At 44.2% G+C, this 18,800-nt stretch overlaps 1 long non-coding RNA gene across 1 annotated transcript; it reads right to left on the reverse strand.

The window, feature by feature from the left end:
- Window positions 1-660: 660 nt before the first annotated feature.
- LOC129030637 (uncharacterized) lies at window positions 661-17,147 on the reverse strand. The gene is made up of 3 exons (XR_008500716.1): window positions 16,924-17,147; window positions 4,274-4,337; window positions 661-2,159 (listed from the first exon to the last, which is right to left on the reverse strand). It is a non-coding gene; the product is annotated as an uncharacterized LOC129030637 (long non-coding RNA).
- Window positions 17,148-18,800: the final 1,653 nt, after the last annotated feature.

Raw genomic sequence — 18,800 nt, forward strand, 5'->3', positions numbered from 1 at the left:
GCAATAAGTAAATGGATCACGCACATGCATAGTAGAGCACAGAGGAGAAGCAGCAGGATCCAGTTCTAAGAGCTTGTGTTCCAGAGTCACGCAGTTGATTATGCATTTTCAGCACTGCTATGTGCTTGCTGGGAAAGTTATATACCCTCTCAAGACTGTTTTGTCCTCTGTAAAATGGTAAGATGGTAAGATTGATTGTATGGGTGTTGTATTAGTTTGCTAAGGCTGCCATAACAAGATACTATGGACTGGATGGCTTAAACAACATAAATTAATTTTCTCATAGTTCTGGAGGCAGGAAGTCCAGTACCAAGGTACTGGCAGGTTTGGTTTCTCCCGAGGCCCCTTTCCTTGGCTTGCGGATGGCTGCCTTCTCGCTATATCCTTGCCTCCCAGCATGTGCCTAACGATGTTCACATTTCCTCTTCTATAAGGACACCAATCCTATTGGATTAGGGCCCAGCCTAATTAGGATTCACTTTAACTTAATTACCTGTTTTAAGGATGTGTCTCCAAACACAGTCATTCAGAGGTACTGGGGGTTAGGACTTCAACATACGAGTCTTGTTGAGTGGTGGGGAGTGGGTAGATATAATTCAGCCCATGACAATTGTTACTAGGATTAAATGAGGTAACACAAACATAAAGAATAGGTAACTGGTGGACACATTGGGAGTGTTTAATAAATAATGGGTTATTATTACATATGTGACGTCAACCTGATTAATTATACCTGATACATGCAAAAAAGGGGAACACCACTATGTATGCCCCAGGGGAAGCTGTGTGTTCCTCTCACTTGGATGATAAGAGAAGACAAACTCTCTACTAAGCACACTATATCCCTCCAGCTCCTAACCTGGGCCCCCCCGCTTAGTGATGGCAAAAGAGGGGCTGAGGAGTCCCCTCTGGAGGAATGAAGCGGCATTATTTCTTGACCCTCAGAGACAGCCGCTTCCTTTGGGGACCCTTGGAAGGGGCTCCTTGTTTAAGCCTGGAAGATCCCAGGGTGGTATCAGGTAAGGAAAGACCTGGGAAAGTGTACAAACCAGAAGTCACTCTGGGTGCTCCAGAACTGACCCTTGGAGTCATCCCCACTGGAGGCAATTTGGAAAAGGTATTTTCAAGAGAAAGTCTCCATGCAGAAAAGCTTTCTGCCAAGTCCTTTGTTTTCCTAATGTTGCCGCAGTGTCTGGAGCTGAATTTTAAAAATGGCATTTTCCTGGAAAGGATTTTTTTGGTCTTTTTTGGAAATGTCTCATGTAAAACAAGATCACCAGTGGGCCATTGAGTCTGGTCTCCCCGGGGTGAGCTTGGGAAATGGCAAGTTGGGGATGGGGAGTCTGGGCGGGAAAAAGAACAAAAAACAGAGTTGGAGGGAAAGCGGGACGTGACAAAGGGGTCAGCATTCATGTGTTAGGAATAGGCTCAGAGCTCAGGATTCATTCCAGTGGGTAAGGCATCGTGGCAGGGCGGGAGGAAGGGGAAGGGGCCCTTGACAGCAGGGCTGTGGGAATGTCCCCTGAAAGCCTCCATTCACCACAGAAATGGACCTATCCCGGGGCCTGCCACCTCCTTTACTCCCTTGTATGACATAGGTAAGAAGGCAAGAATGATACAACAGGGGCCATGTCTCTTCCATCAGACTGGATTTCCTTCCTGAAGGGAGGAGCTGTAGGTGGCATTCATTCTACGGCTCTAAGAGGGTTGACTTGTATCTTCCCATCAGACTGGAGGGTCCCCAAGTACAGGGACCCTGTGCCTCCTTGACCTAAGGAATCAGTAGAGCTGAGAACCTCCTTCCCTTCCTTCTCTCTGTCTCCATGAACTCACTGTGTGGGAGGAGCTTGGTTTGTGACCTGCCTGACCCAGTGACCTACTCACAGTCACATCTCCACCCTTGGAAGCATGGGCAAGACATGTTGACTGAAAGTCATTGCCATGAGCAGCTCATCGCCACCTCTCTCCAGGCCCAGGGCCAGGGCCATTTCTGTGGCCAAGTGGAATTTCTGTGGCAGGAAGACTCTTGGAAGCTCTTTGCAGAGTTGGCTTTCATCCTGTAGGCTTCTCTGTTGCTCTTCTGTTCATTCCTCAGCCTACCTGTGCCTCTCAGGCCTGGCCTCAGGTCTCCTGGGTTTGTGGTGACCCTGGGCCTCAGACTGGAAATGAGGACAAAGAACAGAGGAATGGGTAGATAAGAATCACTGAATCTCCAAATTAGAAGCCACTCTAGAGGTGGTTTTCTCCATTTTCTTGTCTGGATAGTAAATTCATACAGTGGACACTTAAGAACACCTGTTCTGTGCCACGCTCTGCTTCAGACACCAGCTACATAGTGGTGGACAAAGCAGTCATAGTTCCTGCCCTCATGGGGCTAAGTGTCTGATATTTGAATATTTGGACAATAGTCTCATTAAGTAGCCATACAGATTGTACTTAGAAAACCATGTTTTTGGAGTTCTCCCTCCCTCCCAAGGCAGCCAATTTCAATTTTGGACAGCTCTGAAAGTTATAGAAGTCCCTCCATAGATTGAGTCAAAGTCCTTCCCCTTCATAACTTCCATCACTTGTCTCAGCCTACTTTCACATCTAACCGGGACAATAAGCCTGTTCCCTTCCCCCTGGAAATCCCTCACCATGGTGGTAAATCTGTTAGTTTTTCTTTTGTTTTATTTTTGGCTATGTTATTAGGTATATTCATGTTTAGGGTTGTTTTATTTTTCTGGAGAATTCTTCTTTTTATCATTTTGTAATTGTTTTCTTTATTTTTTCTGACTTTAATATTGTTTCACCACTTGGCTTCAAAGTTGTGGGTTCCTACCACCCTCCCATTTCAGGTTCAATAATTGGCTAGAAAGCCTCACAGAACTTTGGAAGATACTTTACTTACCATCACTTTTTTTGGATAATGATCACTTGGTATATTTTTTCTGATCTCATTTCAATAATTCTGTGTTATTATATTTCAAATGTGTTTACTGGAAAAAACAAAAGGCTGAATTTCTTATTTGATCTTAGTGTTTGTTTTAACAAGTAATTTTAATTCTTTACATTTACTACATTTATTATTAGAACACAGTTATGACTGGTATATATTGGTATCTTAATGTTTTTGTTTTAATCTCTTAGCTTCTTTTATTTCTTTTTCTCTTTCTGTTGGTATATTGACAATTTTCTATTTTTTTCTCTTACTGTTTTAACAGTTAAATACATTTGAATTCTCTCCTTTGAGTGGTTATCCTTAAATTTTTTAACATTCTTTGAATGCTACCAATTTTAAACTGTTTTTACTTACAACACTTCTGACACCAAATGGGTGTTTTTTTTTCCCCATGCTCACAACTGTTTCCAACTGTCTGGGTACCAGCTGGGTGTCCTACAATTCAGTTCAATTCTGACACTTACTGACTGAAGTTAATGTCAGACTCCACAGGTTTACAGGCTCAGTCTCACAAGCCTCCCTTCACTTCAGATGCCTATTACAAATTGGGTGCCCAAGATACTACCACTTCTGTCTGACATGGCTACAAAGTTGTGGGGTCCCACCACCCTCCCATTTCAGGTTCAGTAATTGTCAGGAAGGGCTCACAGAACCTGGAAGATACTTTGCTGACTGTTAGTTTTCTTTTGTGTAGAGGAGCAGATGAATGGCCAGATGAAGAGGCACATAGGACAATGTCCAGCAGGGTCCCAAGCACAAGACTTCTGTCCATGTGAAGTCGGGGTCTGCCACCTTCCCAACACATGGATGTGTTTGCCAACTCTGAAACTCGCTGAACCCCTCCATGTAGGAGTTTTTAATGGGAGTTTAATGATGTAGGCAGGATTAATGAAATTATTGCCCATTGGTGGTTGAACTCAACCTTCAGCCCCTCTCTCCTCCCTGGAGGCTGTGGGTGGAGTGGGGCTGAAAGTTTCAAACCTCTAATCATGCCTTGGTCTTTCAGGTGATGAAGACTCCTGAATCTATCCACAGGCCCTCAACTACCAGTCCTCTTATTAACATACAAAAGATACTCACCACTCCATAGATGCTAAGGATTTTAGGGGATGTGTGTCAGGAGGAACAAAGATCAAATACTTATTTTTACTATATCACACTGTGCGATTTAGGTTTACACTTGGCTGTACATCATAGAAAACAGTGGATTAAACATTTAGGGGTTTATTTTGAAACGAGAAGACTGGAGTAAAAAGTTCAGAGCTAGTACACATCTTTAAGGATATCATCAAGCACCCAGGGTTTTAAAATTTAATTATCCTTTTCTCTTACTCCTAGTGTGTGACTTTGTCCTGTCTTCATGGTCACAGGGTGTCGTTGCTCCAAGCATTTTGTCCTTATTTTAGGTAGGAAGAAGAGAAAAGGGTAATGGGTAAAGGGCAAAGCATTCTTTCTGGAAGTCGACCAGTAGGTTTCTGTTTTTACTTCATTGGCCAGAACTGCAATACATTGCTACCTCAGCCTCAGGGGAATCTGGGAAGGTGTGTATTTTTAGTTGGGCACTGTGCTGCCCTGTGAAAAATCAAGATTCTATTAAAGAGAGACTATATACTGTGTGAGCTGCTATAAGTATATATAATTCATGCATATTACTGTAACAATTTTACAATTAATTAGACTCTGTATATCCTTAGGATGTTCTTATTCTAATTACTCCATCCTAAGTTTTATGTTATTAGTATTTAGCATTTTAGGTCCACTTTGTCTTGTTTGTTTTGATTTATGAGATAGGGTCTTGTTCTCTTGCCCAGGCTGGTTTGCAGTAGCATGATCATAGTTCATTGCAGCCTCGAATTCCTGGGCTCAAGTGATCCTCCTGCCTCAGCCTCCTGAATAGCTGGGACTACAGGCACACACCACCACACGTGGCTAATTTTGTTATTTTATTTTTATCTTTTTATTTTTGTAGTGACAGGGTCTTGTTATGTTGCCAGGGCTGTTCTCCAACTTTTGGCCTCAAGTGATCCTCCTCCTTTGGCCTCCCAAAGTGTTGGGATTACAGGCAGGAGCCACTCCCCACTTTGTCTTTAAATGCCACAAAAATCAGACAATAGTATTGTTATTGCTATTTTGCAGTCAATTCTTGTTTAGATTTACCCACACGTTCATCCATTTCTTCACTTACCACTGATTCTTCCACCCTACTCCTTCCTCTCAGCTCAATTTTCTTCTAGAAGTGATAAATTCTCTTGTCTTTTTCTGAAGATGTGATTTTTTAAAAATCCCCACTCTTGAATGATAGTTGACCTTGGCTGGGCATCCTACAATGATCATTGTTTTTTTTTTCAGCACAGAAAAATTATTCTATTGGTCTCTGTTTGCTGATGCTAAGTCTGCTATTTTTTTCTTATGAATGATATCTCTCTCTAATTCGTGATGCTTTTTTCTTCCCCCTGTTTTTGAGACTGAGTCTTGCTCTGTCGCCCAGGCTGGAGTGGAGTGCAGTGGCGTGGTCTCGGCTTATTGCAAGCTTCACCTCCCGGGTTCACGCCATTCTCTTGCCTCAGCCTCCTGAGTAGCTAGGACTACAGGCGCCCGCCACCACGCCTGGCTAATTTTTTGTATTTTTAGTAGAGATGGGGTTTCACTGTGTTAGCCAGGATGGTCTTAATCTCCTGACCTCATGATCCGCCCGCCTCAGCCTCCCAAAGTGCTGCGATTACAGGCGTGAGCCACCACACCCGGCCTCCTGATGCTTTTATAATTTTTCTGTCAGTCATGTTCTGAAGTTTCACTATAATGAGCCTCAGTGTAATTTTCTACTTATTTATCTTGCTCAGAATTCCAAGAGCTTCTTCAGTTGAAGCTCTACACTTTTCATTAATGTAAGGATTCTCAGCCATTACCTCTGAATATTTCTTCCCCTTCCTTCTCTCCAATTTCTCCCTCTAGCATTCATATTAGATGTAGGTTGGACCTTCACATTCTATCCTTTATGTCCTGTATTTTCTCTGTATTTTTTTCTCTTTTAATTGTTTAATATTACATTCTGGAAAATTTTCCAAGATCCATTTTTGGTTTACTAAGCCTCTCCTTCAGTTTTGTCTAATCTGCTATTTAATCGATGCTTTGACTGTATCTTTTATTTACAGAAGCTCTAGAAGTTACTTTTTCAAGTTAATCTTTTTTTTAGAAACAATATTCTATTTGTACTTTATTGTTTCTGTTCTTTATTTCAGATTATTTTAAATTCTTGAGGTGAAAATCCTCTTATTCATCTTCTAGTCTTTTTTATGGTGGTTCCTTTCCTCAGGTGGGTTGTAATTTTTGGTTATGAATTTATCTTTAGCTGCTTTTCCCCTTGAGATAGAGAGGATCTTCTGTAGAGAAGTTTTCTATTCTTCTAGAATTTCTCTATGTACCCCAGGGAGACTGTTGAGGACAAATTCTTATATTAAGAATTAAGAAGAATTTTTTGATTTGGGATTCAAACACTAGGTTGTGAGGGCTAATTTTATGCATCAACTTGGCTAGGCCATGGTACCCAGTTTTTGGTCAAACACCTAGCTAGGTGTTGCTGTGAAGAAAATTTTTTAAAGGTGTGATTAACATTCAAATCAGTTGGCACTGAGTAGAGCAGATTACCACCCATAATGTGGATGAGCCTCATCCAGTCACTTGAAGGCCTGAAAAGGAAAAGAAGGAATTCTGTCTCTAGGCTTTCTTTGGACTTGAGCTATGACATTATCTCTTCCCTGGGTCTCTAATTTGATGGCTTGTCCTGAAGATTGTGGATTTGCCAGCCCTGACAATTGTGTGAGCTAATTCCTTAAAATCAATCTCTCTCCCCATCCCTCTACCCCCACCCCTCTCTCCCCTCATCTCTTTGTCCAATTGGTTCTGTTTCTCTGGAGAACCCTGACCAATATAACAGGTAAGCAGTGTAAATTTGTAGAACACACTTGTGTTTGGTACGGATTTGAAGTTTTGTGGGCCATCAAAACTCTAGCCTCTAGACATTAGGACTTATATTTGGATAAATATAATCTTGGACCATCAAGACATCAGCTGAGGTTTTCCACTCTGACTAGGAGTTTTCTTTTTACTTTCTGGCACCTAGAGATTTTACTTTATTTATTTATTTGGAGACAGAGTCTCACTCTGTTGCTTAGGCTGGAGTGCAGTGGCATGATCTTGGTTCACTGCAACCTCCACCTCCTGGGTTCAAGCGATTCTTGTGCCTTAGCCTCCTGAGTAGCTGGGATTACAGGTGCACTCCACCACGCCTGGCTATTTTTTTTGTATTTGTAGTAGAGATGGGGTTTCACCATGTTGACCAGGCTGGTCTTGAACTCCTGGCCTCAAGTGATCCACCTGCCTTGGCCTCCCAGAGTGCTGGGATTACAGGTGTGAACCACCACACCCAGCCAATTTTACTCGATTTTTATGAGCTTAGCTATATTTACAAAATTGTTTCTTTTTCTTTTTTTTTTTGCTATGTATTACCAGTATTTTAATGGGTTAGTAGAGGGAGTGGAAGTCGATGTTAGCTCAGTGTGTAATGTTTCTGGAATCTGAAAATCTTACTGGGTTTTCAGATTGTTGAAAACAGCTTTCATGTTCCTCCCTAAGACTTCTCTAACCAGTTGCCCTTTACATGATGAGGTGTGTTATCTCGACTTCTCTTCTGCTGTCCAGTTTGTTCATGTGCTCCCTGAAGAGTGGGACCCCAGCCAAAGCTGTGTTCCTCAGCTATGGTCAGACTAAGAGATCAGAAGCCACTGTCACTCTACGTTCTGGATTCCACACTCTTCCCCATGAGGTCTTAGGTTCCAAGAAGTCTTTGGGCTAAAACATCACAGTGTTGGCAAAGAGTCAGCTTCCAAAACCTGTAGTGGGTGGAAAAAGAGTAAGAACTGTCATAAGCTGGGAGGTTTTAAAGGGTAACTAGGATTTGGAGGAGTTAAGGTTAAAGAGATGTGGCCCAGCCTGTGGTGCCCTGCAGGGACATTCCTAGCCCTTTCTCAGGACGAATCATTTCATGGCAGAAAGCTGCAGGAGAGACAGCTTCAGTGTTTTCTTTATTATTTAGGTTATTATTTGCATTTGGTCTACTTTTTTCAGGCTTAGATTTTTTTTTTTCAGGATATTGTGCAAGCACCTTAAATCTCTGTTTAGAAACCTTGCTGTGTTCTGTTTGGTGTGTTTTGTTCTGATAAGCCTGGATTTTATAACTGCCAGGTCTTTTGTAGAATGGCTGGAAGCAGGGACCTGTAGTCTGATGAAGATAGTTGCTAAGGAATAATTCATTTAGCGTAGATTAGGAATCACACCAGTTATCATCTCAAAAGGGAAGGACAGAGGGAGACAGAGAGAGGGGGAAGGAGAGAGAGAGAGTTATCAGGTAGAGAAAACCTGCCATGTGACCTTTCCAAATCCCTTAACCTCTCTGAGTCTCAATTTCTCTGTCTGTAAATAGAAAGCATTTGACATTGACTCCCCTGCCTCAAATGATCTGAGCTCTGATTTCTCTGGTAGAAAAAAAAAAAGACAGTGATGTAGGTTTGTGCTGCTGGGAAGAAAATATGCTGCATATCTTTCTTTCTTTCTCTTTCTCTCTTTCTTTTCTTTTGATGGAGCCTTGCTCTGTAGCCCAGGCTGGAGTGCAGTGGCGTGATCTTGGCTCACTGCAACCTCCGCCTCCTGGGTTCAAGCAATTCTCCTGCCTCAGCCTCCTGAGTAGCTGGGATTATAGGCACCTGCCATCACGCCTGGATAATTTTTGTATTTTTAGTAGAGACAGAGTTTTACCATGTTAACCAGTCTGGTCTCGAACACCTGACCTCAGATGATCTACCTACCTTGGCCTCCCAAAGTGCTGGGATTACAGGTATGAGCCACCGCCCCCAGCCGCATATCTTGCTTATCTTGTAGCTACATGTCTCAGAATGGCAATTTTAAATTCTCGAAGTAATAATAATAGCAGAATTTTCTATAGTGCTCACAGTGGGCCTGACACTGGCCTAAGCACTTTATCAGCCTGTCTCATTTAATCCTCACAATATCCACATGAGCTAGGTACTGTTATTATCTTCATGCTGGAGGTAAGAAAACAAAGACACAGAAAAGTTAAGTAACTCGTCCAAGGTCACACAACTAGAACATGCCAGAACTGGGATTGAAACACAAGTCATAGGACTCTAGATTTAGTGCTGTTAGCCCATAGATGTAAGAGCTGAGAGGTAGGGAGCTTGGGGAAATTCAGAAAAGCCATGAAGATACTTTTTTCTTTGTTCGTTTTTGAGATGGAGTCCTACTCTGTCACACGCCACCACAACTGGCTAATTTTTTGTATTTTAGCAGAGACGGGACTTCACCATGTTGCCCAGGCTGGTCTGAAACTCCTGACTCAGGCAATCTGCTCATGTGGGCCTCCCAAAGGGCTAGGATTACAGGTGTGAGCCACCACACCCGGCCCCATGAAGATACTTTAAAAGCCCTGGAAGAAAAGAAAGAATAAAGGGGAGACAGCATAGAATGGGTGATTTGACTTAGTCTTGATGGGAAGGCATCTCAAGAAAGTATGTATTGAGGTGAGCTCTGGGGGATAAGAAGGTGTTAACTAGGCGTGCCAAGGAAGAGCCTGGCAGGCAGAGGGGTTGGATATGCTGAGGGAACACAGTGAAGTCAGGAACTGGAAGATGTCTATGCACTTGGGGTTCAGAGAATAGGGGGAGTGGGGCAAAATAAGGCTGGGCAGGTGGGCAGGGGCCTGCCCATGCAGGGCTTTCTGTGCCTCTGTGTTTCTCAGGGTTTCTCAACCTTACCACAGTTGGCATATTGGGCTGAGTTAGTCTTCGTTGTGGGGACCACCCTGTGCAGTGTAGGATGTTTAGCAACATCCCTGGCCTCTACCCATTAGGTGCAATAGTATTCTTGCTCTGAGTTGTGACAACCAAAAATGTCTCCAGGTATGGTCAAGTGTCCCCCAAGGTGAAAAATTGTTCCTGGTAGTACATCACTGAGCAAGATATTTCACTCTCTTGGTATCCTTTCTCACAAGATGTCTACACAATGGACCCTGAGTCACAGGGTGACTTTCTAGACATGGGTATTGACTTGGGTCTCCTTTGGCCAGGTTGTACCCCAGCCTGTCCAGGTAGGTACAACCTCTTGGATTCTCTCCTTGGAATCTGCCATGCTCAAGCAGAGGTATTATCATTGTCAGGGTGGACAATGCTGAAATTAGTGCACTGAACTAGGAAATGAAGACCAGAGAAATGCATCAGGTTCAGAGCAAAAACAAAGGGTTTCTTTACAACCAGGCCATCTAATGTTTCGGCACAATACAATACTTTCCCAACTTGCCCAGTCCTCTTTCTCCTGAAACCAACGTCAATGTGTAGTGCTCAACAAAGCAGGCCTTTTACAGAGAAAATGACCTTAAATCAAAAAGAATAGAAACAAGATACTTGGCATAAATGGTAATAATAACCAGATTCCTACGAAGGGCTAAAATATTGCTACTTTAGTCAGTGATTGTTGTGGGAATTTGTACTTTTCAAACTCAATATCAAGCCCTTCTGGAACTTTTTGTCAAGTGTTTTCTGCTGCTGCCAAGTAACCCAGGGAAAAGGAGAAAGTTGTTTTGTCTAGTGTGTTTCTTCTATCCCCAGAAAAATCAAGTTCTAGGTGGGCTGCTTTTTTTGCCTTTTTTTTTTTTTTTTTTTTTAATGGCATGAGTTGATGCAAATGCTGGTAGTCTGCCCTACCAAGATGTCCTTGAAGGATGACATTTATCTAGGAGCTATCCTGGGCCCTTTGTTTTTTTGTTGTAGAAATTCTGACTTCCCTTGCCTTCAACCTGTAGGACTTCCAAGCAGGGCACAATTTGACTAAAACATCGTAATGCCAAAAAGGTTGTCCACAAAGAAAACTGTGCACTAGCCTTTTTCACATTTCCTGGTCTGTTCCCCTGATTCCTTGCACCTCTGACCTGAGATCATGACCTCTTCCAGACGGCCTGCATCCTGCCTGGAGGCCACCCCCGCAGAGGAAACCCTGCTCAGAAAAGCCACTTTGTCTCTCAGCCTGGAGATCATTTGGGGCAGACTGTGGCTCTGGGTAGGGAGCCAGAGCGCTCTGTCCAGGTCGTAACTAACTTCTAGTTACCTGTCTCTCCTGTTAAATGATTATCCCTTTTTCGCAGTTGAAAAAGGAGGCAACTCAGAGTTGAACTTAAGGCAAAAAGTCTGAGGTGTCAACAACCACCACCACGATAATAGTGAATATTAAGTAGTTATTGTCAGCCCTATGTTAGGTGGTCTGTATGTATTATCTCATTTAATTATTACATTACCTCTATGAGGTAAGTACTATCATTATGCTCATTTACAGATGAGAAAACTGGGGCTTAGCGAATTAAATAATTTGCTCAAGGTCACACAACTTTAAAGTGGCAGAGCCAGGGCATTCAAAGCTGAAGTATTCCTTGTGCCCTCTACTCTTTGTTGCCTCTCTTGATCCTTTTAGAGGCTTTACAAAAATATTTGGAGGAGGCTCTTGGTATTTCTATAGAATTCCACCTTTGGACATATGCAAGTCTTGATAACAAATTTTAACTATTTCTGAAAAAGTTGATCGCATGTATGGCTTTTGGGCTGTGCTGGGATGGACATATTCTCTGCCCCTTATTTAAATTATGTTGATATTCATCCGGGTGCTGTGGCTCATGCCTGTAATCCCAGCACTCTGGGAGGCTGAGGTGGGTGGATCACCTGAGGTCAGGAGTTTGAGACCAGCCTGGCCAACATGGTGAGACCCTGTCTCTACTAAAAAAAAATTAAAAAAACCAGCTGGGCGTGGTAGCATGTGCCTGTAATCCCAGATACGTGGGAGGCTGAGGCATGAGAATCACAGGCTGAGGCATGAGAATCACTTGAACCCGGAAGGTGGAGGTTGCAGTGAGCCGAGATCGCACCACTGCACTCCAGCATGGGAAACAGAGCAACACTCCTTCTCAAAAAACAAAGAAAACAAAACAAAAAATCCAAAGAAAGCTTTATAGTTACAAATATCTGTTTCATTGATCAAGTTTATCATCACCTTTATGGATACTATTTATATAAAGATAAAATGGATTTTTACCTCGGCATCATGGTAAACCAAGGTGATATCACTGGGCTTTGGTTTCTTTATTTGTAAATGAAGGATTTGGGCAGCTTGATCTCTACAGTCTCTTGCCTTTACGCTCTGGTGTGCACACGGACATACGCACCTGTGAAGCCCACTTAAAGACCTGGCATCCCCTTCGTGAGGCATCAGTCATGGCCCACTGGCTCCCAAAATGTAGAATTCAAGTTCCAGGTGGCCAGTCAGCATGTCTGAGGATTTGTAAGTCCAGTCATCTAAGCAGCTGGCCTCTTCACCCAGGAGGCTGCTGTCCACATACAGCCTCCAGCCCTCATTATGGCTCAGGATCTATAAACAGTGACGGGTATAAACTAAACTAGTTTGCCTTCAAGGAGCTCCTGCCCTCCTTAGGGAGGGCCCTCGAGCCAGTCTTTTCACTCTGTAGGCTAAAGAAGAAACTGACCCCAGTCTCCAACTTCCATGGGCCACAGGAAAACACCACAGGAAGACCATGTTATAGAGCTACCATTCGAGGCATGAGTTTCCCTGGGACAAACTTGCCATGGAAAAGGCCCAAGAGAGGAAACACGTGAAGCCCAGAGTAAAGGAAAGAGAGAAGGATGATGGTTAATCCTGTTTAATGGTTAATTGTGGGTATGCTGGTTAATCCTGGGGGCCTCAGAAGATGACCCATCCTAGAAAGTTGCCTCCCCACAAGGTCTGTCGGTACTGATCTCATATGCCGGTAAAGAAGGACCCAGGGGAGGAAGAATGGGCTTAGCTGAGCACATTCACACGTATGAGAGAAAACTTTGCCACAGTGTAGGAAGGACCAAGTGGGTGTGGGAAGCCAAGTTGGTCATTCTCCCAACAATCCTGATGCATAAGAGGTAAAGAGGAGAGAAAAAATTAGTCATCTAAAATTGATTGAGGTCAAAATTATGGCATCCCAATTGGAGGCAAACCGTGATAGACTTAAAAAGATTGGAAAGTGTTTGTTGTGTGGTATAAAGCAGGGGTTAGTTTGCAAAGTACAGCCTATGGGCCAGATATGGCCCATTGGCCTGTTTCTACAAATGCAGTTTATTGGAACATCCATCTACTCATTTATGTATTACCTATGGCTGCTTTTGTGTTGCAATGGCAGAGTTGAGGAGTTGTAACAGAGACCACCTGGCATTCAAAGCCTGAAATATTTACTATCTGGCCCTTTACGGAAAAGAGGCAAGGACACATTGTTCCAAGTCCTGGATCCACAACTTTGGACGCATACTAGCTTTTGTAACCCAACTTTCAACGTCCGAATTTCTCATCTGTAAAATGGGGGACTATGTTACCTGTGCCCACTAACCACTTAACTCACTAAGAAGTGAAGACACTGAATGAAATAGTGTGAAAATGTACGTTAAGATCTAAAGAGTTACGCAAATGCGAAGTGTTATTAGGGCTGTTTTGTAAGTATTTGGCAAGAAAGAGAAGACGGAGAAAGTTGATTTTTTTCTCCAATGGGGCTAAAGAGAAAATAAACAATAAAGGTGGCCAAAGGGCATGTGCACCCTTTTATTTGTGTCAGTTAATGTATAGTTTCCAGTCAATGGAAGCTCGGTTATTAAAATTAAAGAGGAAGACATGAAATTCACAGCCACCTTGAAAGGACTGAAGGGATTTGTTAACAGTGAGGTACAGTCAGAGGGGGTACAGGTACAGGTCTGAGGGTGTACTGACCCACCTGGGAGCAACAGAGTGGGACTGAGGGAACGGAAGAATGAGAAGACAAATCAGGAAATACTGCCTGGGATATGTTTATATGGGCAATTATTCACTGTTTATCTGGAATTCAATTTAGCTGGGCATCCTGTATTTTTATTTGCTAAACGTTTCAACCTTCCCCCACTCTGAGTGGTTTTGGTAGGGCAGCCAATCACAGGACTCTGCTCCCGGATCACGGAGCTTGTTGATGTTCAGTCCTGAAACTCTGAATCTTAAGCAGAGAGAAATAAGGAGAGAAGGCAGTTGGAGCTGATCATCTGATGGCAATGTTCCAGAAAGATCTTCAGAGCTGCCCAGTTCTATCTTTCCCAGGACTCTAGTTCAGGCTTGCTTTTAATCTCCAAACTATGCCATTCGTTTCCAATCTATCCCTTTCTGTTCCTTAAACTAGTCAGAGTTGGTTTCTGTTGCTTGCCGTCAAAGAACCCTAACCCAATATCTCAAGACACCCAAAACAGTATCCAATAAACCATGGGGATGGGTAAAGGGGTGGACAGAGAGGGGAAGAGATTAACTAGGGAAGGCTTTTTTTGAGTGTAGATCTGGACATAGGGAGAAGAGGGGTTGGGGGAGTGGTGAGAGTATTCTCAAAATCTGGTGAGTTATTTATGTCTGCTATAACAAGAAGAAATAGGGAGCTACTAAAGGCTCTTGAGTAGGGGAAGGACTTGATAAAAATGATATTCAATTAAAAAAAATGTTTCCAAAGCTGGCCTTTAAGTGTCTTGGAGGGGAAGATGGTGGCAGGGAAGCTGGCTGGGGGGCTGGCTCCATGGTCCAAATGATAGTCCAGGGGTCTAGTGTGTAAGAGTGAGGCACTGAGAATGAAGAGGAAGAGAAAAATGGTGAGAATCAGCTCAGAGGAGACTGTAGGATTTTAATGACTTTCTGGTCATGGGGAATATCCAAGAGCAGGGGGAGAAGAGCTCCAATTGGGTCATGAGCTGCAGTAACTCAGCTGTGGGGGCTCCATGACCATGGGCTTCCCAGGACCTGTGGCTGCAGGGTGGGCCCATGGTGGGGGTGGTCTCAAAGGAGAAGCTCTTGGAGGCCCTTAGGCCCATGATCCTCGTTGGCTGCGTCTCCACTCTGGGGGAGGGCTGTGGTGAGTACAGGCTGCAGCAGAAAGTGACAGGGATGATTAAAGGGATGGAAAATCAGGCCCATGAAGAGAGGTTAAAGGACTGCAGCTATTTAGCCTGGGGAAGAGAGGCAGTCATGTAACAGCTCCCTTCAAGTCCACACAGGGTGACTGGTAGACGCGTGCTAGGCAGCTGCCCGGTGCAGCTGCCCGGCACAGCTGCATATAAGGGGAGAGAGCACCCCTGGAGCGCGCACCTCTGCAGCGAGGGAAACGCACGCTCCCAAGGGTGGAGGGAGGCAGAGGCATAATTACAAAGGCTCTTTTGTGGTTTCTGAAGGCCCCGCTCCCCTCCCCTTTGTTTTTTGCGTCTGTCATTATGCTGTGCAAACCACAGCCAGGCCTCTTGACAGCACCAATATCTGCTTTCCTGAACACTCGGAAGGTAATGTGGCTATAAAATTGACAAGTTAGATAAATACTAGTACAAAGGGTAGACTGTGTGTAGCTTTGTGCAGCCTTCTGACTGGTTTCCCACCCCGACCCGGATAAATCCTCTGTCTGCATCCCTCCGGTCACCCCCAGCCTCGTCCCTTCCATCTGGGCTCCTTCTGACAGACTCCCCAGGAGCTCACATTTGCTCGGCCTCTTCGTCTAATTTGTCACTTTGACAACGTGAAAGGTCTTTTATTTCTTCCCAGGTCAAATACGTTTCATTTCACTTAAAAAATTTTTTTTTAAAGCTTCCTTTTTTTTTTTTTTTGGCCGGGCCACACTCTTGCTGTCATGGCTGGGCTGCCACAGTTTTCCCAGAGGACGCCCCAAAGCCCCTGGCCCACACTCCTCGGATCGCTGCTAGGGTAACTGAGGGCCTACTCCTGTGGTGATTGTGTTGCCCTGATCCTCAGCGGAGGGCATGTGGGCAACATGGTCACGGAAGGAAGGTAGCTTATGAACTCCGCATTCAGACACTTCAGAATTGGAGCTGGGCGGGGTGGGTTGGGGGATGGGAGGAGGAGGGTTGGGGAAGGAATATTAGTCAGGATTCACCACCAAAGTGTTGGGCTGTCCAAAAGCCCAGAGCTAAAATTTTTTTGGTTGTGGTCCTGTTGTTAATGAATAGAGGGTGTCAGCGAACCTCACTCAGTGTTAGCCCAGTCTCCTGAGTAGGTGAGGAGAACCTGGAAGCCATATCCCCACCAAGAAGTTCTGTCAGGGAGCAGGGAATTTAGACCTCACCAGATGCCTGTGGAGTGACAGAGATCCCATTCACCACCGACAGCCTCCAGCTCATACCCTAGCAGCGATCGAGGAGGTGTGGGTAAGGGGTCTTTGGGGCCTCCTCCGGGAGAGACTGTGACTTGCTGGACCCATTATGTGCTGTGGCCAAAGCCCTTGACATGGATGGGGAAGGGGTACGGGAGAGGAGCAGGCACAGAGTCTGCTCATCCAGGGATTCCCAGATGAGCGGAGCCTCTCCCTAAACAGGAATAAGTGCTCTGTCCCCTTCTGCCAGGGACATGGGGATGCCCTAGGGACAGGCCTGGCTCGTACTTCCCCCTGTGAGTCCACAGCATGCAGCACGGGGCTGAGCACCCAGCAAGCAGATGGCTCTGAGACTGGCAGTTCAAGCAGTGGGGCCTCAGAAACAGGCAGAACTGCCCGTCATTCTCCAGCTGCAACTGCCCTCCTCTGTATCTGCTAAGTGGGCATGACCGGCACCCACCTCTAGAGCTGTTGTGAACATCGAGTAGCACCGTGCATGACCTGGGTTTGGCATGCTTGGCATGGAGTGAGACCCGATAATGTTAGCTACTGTTGTATTAATAATAATTTATTTTCAATATGACTTATTTAATGGAATGGATGAAGCAAAGGACGAGACTCAGCAGGAAGGGCTGGGCTTCTGAAACCTGATCATTTCTCATTTTAATGCTGCTCCCTCACTGTGGTCAGCCTGAGTGGGATCGGCAGCCCAGCGGCCCAGCCTTCATTTTACCTTTGTTGCCATCTCTCTTTGTGGTGGTTCTTTCTCTTCCTCCTCCTCTGCCTCATAAGCAAAGGGTAAGGCATGGTTCTGAAACTTTGGTTCTGTAAAGAGGCGTGCCCATCTCTGTGCTCGATTCCACTGGAAAAATAAGAACAATTCCTGTTATTTTCGGTTCCCAGACCTTGAGTGTGTCAGGCTTCAGGTTCACTTCCTACATCTCTCCACGTCGCCCGGATCTGCAAGTAATTTAACCTTGTTTTCACAGAGCGCAAAGACGTTCCGCTTGTTTACACTGGAGACAAATTTTCCTCAATTGACGCAATCCTATTGATTAAATAATGACCTTCTTCCTCATTTAAAGGTAATTTCGGTTGGTATCATGACGTGGAGTAAGAAAATGAATGCCTTTTCTGTCTTGCTGTCTGAAGGGCAGGCAGTGAGGGCCGACTCCCAGAGCTCTGGGCAGGGCCTTCTCATTTTTCTCACCTATTCTGGGACTTCATCAGGCATCTGAGTGGGGCTAGTGCTGGGACCCCTTGAGGAGGTGGGCTAAATAGGGCCAGTCTTGATTAGGGAAATTAAAGAGCCAGCATTTGCTTTGTAATAGATGTCAAGGCTGGGGCAGAATAGATGCTACTTTGTTTTAAAACTTGATTTGCTTTCAAGACTTGTACGTAAATTATTTTTCAAGGTCACATCACACGATATAGTCCGGGCATGTCATTTGAGCCAAGGATTTAAAATCAAAGGGAAAGGCAATGTGCAAGTTCAGGAAGAACTTCAGGGAACAGCCCACACAGGAGAGACACAAAGATGGGAGCCTGGGGGTGGCCAGAGAGTTGCTGGGTACTCTTGGGTAAGTCCTTTAACTTCATCTGGGTCTAGATTCCTCGTTGGTAAAACAGGGGTGACTGGGTCAGATGACTTCTAAGGTATTTTCTTGGTTCCACGTTCTGTGATACGATGGAATCTGGAGACCCGGTTATTATTTGCTTCCATTTCAGATCCGTGTACTGTCTATTTCAATAAGGATAAGACCAGCGGATGACATTTGGAAGGATGGGACCTCTGTTGTTCCATTTTCTTTCTGTGAGGTCGGGTCAGTGCATTGTGTGTTAGCAATGCCATTTAAGAAATAGATATTCCTATATGTTCTGTAGGAGAATGCATATTTTGCAATGATCTAAAAAATTATCCTAATGCAAATACAGAGTGGCATAAATACCATGGCTGGACAGGAGCTAGACATTAATAAAAGAAAATCGGGGCTGACATTTTAAAGGTTTTTGCTCTATTATAGGCACATCTAGGCATTCCTTCATTTTCTCTTTACCAGAGGTCGGCAAACATTTTCTGTAAAGAGCCAGACAGTAAATATTTTAGGCTTTGTGGGCTGTAACATCTTGGTTTTAGCAATTCAACTTTGCTGTAGTAGCAGAAAAGCAGTCACAGGTAAGATGTAAACAAATGTGTGTGGCTGTATTCCAATTAAACTTTTGATCCTGACATTTGAATGTCATATCCTTTTCATGTGTCACAAAATATTTTCTTGATTTTTTTCAATCATTTATAATGTAAAAACCATTCTTAGTTCATAGTCCTTCACAAAAACGGTCGGTGAGCCAGATTTGGCCCCATAACCACAGATCGCTGACCTCTTTTCTTTATTACAGTCCTTTAAGGGAGGAAGTATTTTACCAATGAGAAAAATCAAGGCTTAATGGGGTTAAATAACTTGCCTAGGTTTACCAGTTAGAAGCAATAGAGCTGGAAGGTAATCTAAAAGGCCAGGTTCAGGCCGGGCATAGTGGCTCATGCCTGTAATCCCAGCACTTTGGGAGGCCAAGGCAGGAGGATTACTTGAGGCCAGGAGTTCGAGACCAGCC

The sequence above is a fragment of the Pongo pygmaeus genome, chromosome 12 (assembly GCF_028885625.2).
Source record: "Pongo pygmaeus isolate AG05252 chromosome 12, NHGRI_mPonPyg2-v2.0_pri, whole genome shotgun sequence".
Lineage (NCBI taxonomy): Eukaryota > Metazoa > Chordata > Mammalia > Primates > Hominidae > Pongo > Pongo pygmaeus.